This window comes from Electrona antarctica, assembly GCF_951216825.1.
Source record: "Electrona antarctica genome assembly, chromosome: 1".
Taxonomy (NCBI): Eukaryota; Metazoa; Chordata; class Actinopteri; order Myctophiformes; family Myctophidae; genus Electrona; species Electrona antarctica.
The window spans coordinates 7,132,962-7,139,897 of record NC_136806.1 but is presented as its reverse complement, the minus strand read 5'-3'; the positions used below and the strand labels follow the sequence as shown (position 1 = coordinate 7,139,897).

The 6,936-nt window shown below is 46.4% G+C and overlaps 1 pseudogene across 1 annotated transcript in view; it reads right to left on the bottom strand.

Moving 5' to 3' along the window:
• LOC306927573 (contactin-associated protein-like 4) overlaps positions 1-6,338 on the bottom strand; it is a 233,051-nt pseudogene extending 226,713 nt beyond the window's left edge. Inside the window, exons 1-2 of the transcript in view lie at positions 6,133-6,338; positions 3,204-3,334 (exon numbers count right to left, since the gene is read on the bottom strand). The product of the transcript in view is annotated as a contactin-associated protein-like 4 (transcript). The remainder of the gene's footprint in view (positions 1-3,203; positions 3,335-6,132) is intronic.
• Between the last annotated feature and the right edge of the window lie 598 nt (positions 6,339-6,936).

Below are 6,936 nucleotides of genomic sequence, written 5' to 3'. Positions count from 1 at the left end.
GTAATTTGATGTGAGTGTTTGTTCCTCTGGACCCTGCCTTGAATCTGATGGTAATTTGATGGGAGTGTTTGTTCCTCTGGACCCTGCCTTGAATCTGATGGTAATTTGATGGGAGTGTTTGTTCCTCTGGACCCTGCCTTGAATCTGATGGTAATTTGATGGGAGTGTTTGTTCCTCTGGACCCTCCTCCTTGAATCTGATGGTAATTTGATGGGAGTGTTTGTTCCTCTGGACCCTGCCTTGAATCTGATGGTAATTTGATGGGAGTGTTTGTTCCTCTGGACCCTGCCTTGAATCTGATGGTAATTTGATGGGAGTGTTTGTTCCTCTGGACCCTGCCTTGAATCTGATGGTAATTTGATGGGAGTGTTTGTTCCTCTGGACCCTGCCTTGAATCTGATGGTAATTTGATGGGAGTGTTTGTTCCTCTGGACCCTGCCTTGAATCTGATGGTAATTTGATGGGAGTGTTTGTTCCTCTGGACCCTCCTCCTTGAATCTGATGGTAATTTGATGGGAGTGTTTGTTCCTCTGGACCCTGCCTTGAATCTGATGGTAATTTGATGGGAGTGTTTGTTCCTCTGGACCCTGCCTTGAATCTGATGGTAATTTGATGGGAGTGTGTGTTCCTCTGGACCCTGCCTTGAATCTGATGGTAATTTGATGGGAGTGTTTGTTCCTCTGGACCCTGCCTTGAATCTGATGGTATTTTGATGGGAGTGTTTGTTCCTCTGGACCCTGCCTTGAATCTGATGGTAATTTGATGGGAGTGTTTGTTCCTCTGGACCCTGCCTTGAATCTGATGGTAATTTGATGGGAGTGTTTGTTCCTCTGGACCCTGCCTTGAATCTGATGGTAATTTGATGGGAGTGTGTGTTCCTCTGGACCCTGCCTTGAATCTGATGGTCATTTGATGGGAGTGTGTGTTCCTCTGGACCCTGCCTTGAATCTGATGGTAATTTGATGGGAGTGTTTGTTCCTCTGGACCCTGCCTTGAATCTGACGGTAATTTGATGGGAGTGTGTGTTCCTCTGGACCCTGCCTTGAATCTGATGGTAATTTGATGGGAGTGTTTGTTCCTCTGGACCCTGCCTTGAATCTGACGGTAATTTGATGGGAGTGTTTGTTCCTCTGGACCCTGCCTTGTTCCTCTGGACCCTGCCTTGAATCTGATGGTAATTTGATGGGTGTGTTTGTTCCTCTGGACCCTGCCTTGTTCCTCTGGACCCTGCCTTGAATCTGATGGTAATTTGATGGGAGTGTTTGTTCCTCTGGACCCTGCCTCCTTGAATCTGATGGTAATTTGTTTGTTCCTCTGGACCCTGCCTTGTTCCTCTGGACCCTGCCTCCTTGAATCTGATGGTAATTTGGAGTGTTTGTTCCTCTGGACCCTTGTGTTTGTTCCTCTGGACCCTGCCTTGTTCCTCTGGACCCTGCCTCCTTGAATCTGATGGTAATTTGGAGTGTTTGTTCCTCTGGACCCTTGTGTTTGTTCCTCTGGACCCTGCCTTGTTCCTCTGGACCCTGCCTCCTTGAATCTGATGGTAATTTGCTCATACTTTGTTTTTGCTGTTTGGACTGCCTTATACTTCTGCTTGTCATTGGCTTTTTCCTGCATTATTGAATAAATGCTTTGCAGTGACTCTACTTTGCTGGTCTTGACTCTGCATTTGGGTTCAGTACATTTTTGCCACCGTGGCACCGTGGAACATTCTAACCTTAGACAGTTGATCACCCCCCCCCCCATAATTCCCCCCTACTCATACATAATTAGTGTTTTAATATTTTGTGATATTGAATTCCGTAGTTACTGGTTATGTTTATTAATTGAATACAAATAGGATAGGACCCCAATGGACACAAGACCACAATGACTTTTTGTTGTATTATCCTTTAGACCAAAGTGTCTGACTGTACTGTTACCGTTTGCATTTCTGTCTAATAAAGTAATCAATCAATCAATCCATGGGTTTGAAATTGCACACATGATTCAGGTGTGCCACAGTGCCAGTGAGCCTGCTTGCTGTCAAGACTGGCACGAATAAGATGCACACATTAAATGCACACATTCCAAAAGAAATGACTCAACTTAAGTCCCACCACCAGAACAGAACAGACCGATACAAGATGAAAAGGAAGGGTCCTATGAATTGAATACATACTGTATAGAACCACAATGGAAACAAAAATAAATCTCATTATCACAGCAATTGAGATTAACAGCTCTTTTTGTTTTTGAATGGCGCCACAAACATCACCAGCAGCTCTACAGTAGTAGTTATCAACCAGTGGTCCTTGAGGGGGTTCCAGGTGGTCCGGGGACCACCAGTGGTCCTTGAGGGGGTTCCAGGTGGTCCGGGGACCACCAGTGGTCCTTGAGGGGGTTCCAGGTGGACGGGGACCACCAGTGGTCCTTGAGGGGGTTCCAGGTGGTCCGGGGACCACCAGTGGTCCTTGAGGGGGTTCCAGGTGGTCCGGGGACCACCAGTGGTCCTTGAGGGGGTTCCAGGTAGTCCGGGGACCACCAGTGGTCCTTGAGGGGGTTCCAGGTGGACGGGGACCACCAGTGGTCCGGGGACCACCAGTGGTCCTTCAGGGGGTTCCAGGTGGTCCGGGGACCACTAGTGGTCCTTGAGGGGGTTCCAGGTGGTCCGGGGACCACCAGTGGTCCTTGAGGGGGTTCCAGGTGGTCCGGGGACTCTTGAGTGTTTCATTTTATGCTCTCATTACTTTACAAGAAGTACAGAATTACAGAATGGAGAATAGCCTAATTACTTGTGCAAGCAGAGCGCGCTAGTAAGGTGGTCGTGATCAACCCATCGCCCATCTCTCCTATGGTACCCTCATCAATACAGCATGGAATTGTGGAAAAAGTTGAGAGGCTAAATCTCATCAGATTTTGGTCTGTGAAGCTAAATCTCATCAAATGGTGGTCTGTGGCTCTAATGCCGAATAAATGATGGACCTTGATATGAAACAGGGTTGAAAAACCACTGCTCTATACTCAAGCCCAAATAAGCAACTAGAAACAATCCCAAAGAAAACATGCACTTTAGAAACAAGCCCAAATAACCACACTTTAGAAACAAGCCCAAATAACCATATAGCTACACTTTAGAAACAAGCCCCCCGAACCCACCAAACCGTATATATATAACTGCCAAATATTTACAAGCGTATATCAGTCTCAGTCACAGTGCTTACCTTCTCCAGTTGTCCCGCACGTGCTGAAAAGCAGCAAGACGACGTGTGCGAAAATAACAATAATTCCACGGAGGCTTGAAATATTAGTCCTCAGATCCATGGTCGGTTCTGAACAGCAGACAAACAGGTTTCTGCGGAGAAGAAGCCCGTCTGACAGATAAGAAGAGAGAGAGAGAGAGAGAGAGAGAGAGAGAGAGAGAGAAAGAGAGAGCGAGAGAGTGAGAGACGACAAACTTCTCCCCACTCAGTTCTTCTGTACACACGCGACTGTCTCAAGTCCTTATTCTGTGTCCGACACCATGTACCGCTCCCCTGTAGTATACTCCTGTAGGCTACACCTCCTCCGGGATTAATGCTGAGCGCTTCACTGCTGCTGCTGCTGCTGCTGTGTCCGCGTAGCCAGTACAAAGTCTGCTCTGCCTCTCTGCCTCTCCTCACTCACTCCCATCCGATGCAACCACAAAGATGCTCTCTCTCTGCTCCGCTGCACAGCACAGCACTGACTGACTGACTCCACGGAAGAGTGGAAGAGGAGGAGGAGGAGGAGGTGGGAGTGTGAGAGAGTGAAGGAATGAGTGTAGTTTAGGTGAGATAGAGGGGAGGAGCAGAGAGGGGGAGGGGTGGGTGGGAGAGGGGAGGGGAGGGGCAGAGAGAGAGAGAGAGGGGGGAGAGAGAGAGAGAGAGAGAGAGGTGGAGAGAGAGAGAGAGCTTTCGGAGGAAAGCACACTGAACCTGGAGCTGTGACAGCCTGCTGAAAAGTCTGTTTTCTTAAAACAACATTCTTTAAAGAAAAATCAATTTGTCCTTCAGAAATAGCCAAAGGATATGGTTGAAGTGGTTTAAATGACTGTGATGCTATATTAACTAATTATGCTACGGACCACCTGGACCACCTCCGCACGCACGCACGCACACACACACGTTGAGAACCACTGCCATAAACAACAATAAGTCGCCCTTGAGGTAAACCATGTTACTTTGGGCCATTGGGCTAATTCTGAAAAGTACCACGTTTTACCATATCAACTTTTTAGTTTGTGCCCCCAAAACAAACAAACAAAAAAGTTTTGAGGTTATTTAAATCCATGTTGTTTTAATATGGATATAGCATCATGATGATGTACGATAAGAGAACCTCTCACTTCACACAGGTGTGATTGTTTATGTAAGTACAATGACAGAGTCATTGTACTTGGTTCAGAGTCCTTGTCCTTCTGTTTGGTCGATATGTGGTAGTTTATATGTTTTGCTATAACTTCTGTACGGTTTGTACAGACTTGAGTCGCGTCATTTGATTTGATTGAAAGTCCATGATTGGAGCCACTTAGCACCACCCCCTCTTCTGATTGGTCGATATGTGATAGTTCCTATTTGTGATTGGTGCTAGCCCCTCCTATATACAGGTATAGTGTAGTTTTGTCCTAACACAAACATTTAATGCCATTGACGATGCATGGATAATTTACGTCATATGTAGATGAGCAAATTGACAATTTTTGTCCTACACAAAATTAAATTCCCATTGACAATGAATGGAGAATTTACGTCATTTGTCTGAGTAAATGATGATGATGTACGATGATAAGAGCGCCCCTCACTTCACACAGGTGTGATGTTTTGCTATTTTTTTCTGATTGGTCGATATGTGATAGTTCATATTTTTGTTATTACTTTTCAACGGTTTGTCGTACAGACTTGTGAGACGTGTCACTTGATTTGATTGAAAGTCCTTGTCCATGATTGGAGTCAAATTGCACCGTCCCCTCTTCTGATTGGGCGATATGTCATAGTTTCTATCATTTTTTCCATAACCTTTGAACAGTTTCTCTGTCATGAGTCGCCTCACTGGAGGTTGAACATCCTTGTCCTTCATTGGAGTTACTTAGCTCTTGGTGGATATTTTGGCCGTTACGCTCATCACTGCTTGCAGCTTTAATTTATTGTATTTATTTGTCATATGTTCTGTTTTTTCTGTCAGGTGACACACTTTGTGTTTATTGTTTAGTTTTGTGTTCGTCTAGTTAGTAGTGTTGTGTTATTCTTTTGGTTATTGTTTTCAGCTGCTGTTGCTAGTTTTCAGCTGGCTGCCAGTTCCCACCTGATGTTGTGTGGGAGTTCAGACTGATCCAGACCGTACTGAATAACTGCTAGCTTGCATAATCTCTTGAGGCTAGGACTGAAGTCCAAGATAAACAGGTCATCACTGGATCCTCCAAAGAGGATGACACGATCGGCCACCATGCAACAGCACATCCTAGACATCGGAGACGGACCTTCCCCCTTGGGCACAACCTTCTTCCAGGAGAAGGTCTCTGGACTGAATTTCCAAAGATCATTTAAGTATGAAAAGTCGTACAATTTGTCACTGGTGAGCCGCAGCCAAGCCTCGCTCAGGATGTTTTGGCATTGGTAGCGTTGGTATCCACCAAATATGTACAGCTCTCCATTGTAGGTAAAGGCTGAATGATCACAGCGTCCTCCTGGAGGACTCGGAGGTGTGTTCATCCACTGGTTGGTCTCTGTGTCAAACACTCTGATGGTGTTGTAGTACTGACCCTTCCCCCTCCAGCCCCCAAATACAAACATCTTTATCCCGATGATGATGGCAGAGTGACATGATGAATCAGGAGGGGGAGTTCCTCTGGTGTCAATTAAAGCCCAGACCATTGTGGTGGTGTCCAACTTGTAGATGTCATTATAGGATCTAGTCTGGGTTTCTCCTCCATAGATAAACATGACCTTCCCCAAGACACAGGCTGAATAGTTCCACCTCCCCTCTGGAATAGTCCCAGAAACATGTGGTTTGAACCATGTGTGGGCGTCGACATCAAAGGCATAAAGCGCGTTGCGGTAATTATAACCTGGGTTAATCCTCCCTCCCCAGAGGTAGACAGTATATTCTATCAGCACAGCTGTGTGAGCCTCACACCTGGAGGGAACCTCAAGGGGGAGTTCTCCTGTCCCAGAGGCCACTGGGGTCAACTTCCTCCAGAGTAAAGTCACTGTGTTGAAGACCTGCACATCAATTGGATCCTCGTTGTTCTCGTCGTCAGTGTTCCTTCCAAAGTAGTACAGCTCGTGTCTCACCGCTACAGCAGCACCATCTTCCTTCCGTGATCCTTTCTGATGCAACATCCAGGAAAACATTTTTAACACGACAGTTAATGGTGACTTGAAGTAAACCTGTTGGTTTTTCTGCTCTGTAGATGAATGAAGAGCTCGAGGGTCAATGAAAAAGGAGAGCCAACGAAGTTCGCTTCTAGATTCTAGAGCTCTTTGAATCTTGGCCGGAGGAGTCTTGAAGAATGTTGTTGATTGTTGGAGATTATTGGGTCTAATCTGGACTCTGGTTTGATCTGGTCTCTGGTTTGATCTGGACTCTCTCTGAGGCAGTGGTGATGTCATAGCAGTGAGGTCACGATGAGTCTGCTACGGTATGTCCATATATGGCCATCCCAGCAGGTCAGCCACGCCCAGTTCAACACTGTACTTTATTGTTCCATCTTGTGTTCAGGAAGAGTACAACTTCAGTCAATCATTTGACTGACTGACTGACTGACTGACTCCACAGATATATATAAGAGTGGAAGAGGAGGAGGAGGAGGGGGGAGTGTGAGAGAGTTAAGGAATGAGCGTAGTTTAGGTGAGATAGAGGGGAGGAGCAGAGAGAGGGAGGGGTGGGTGGGTGGGAGAGGGGAGTGGCAGAGAGAGGGAGGGGTGGGTGGGTGGGAGA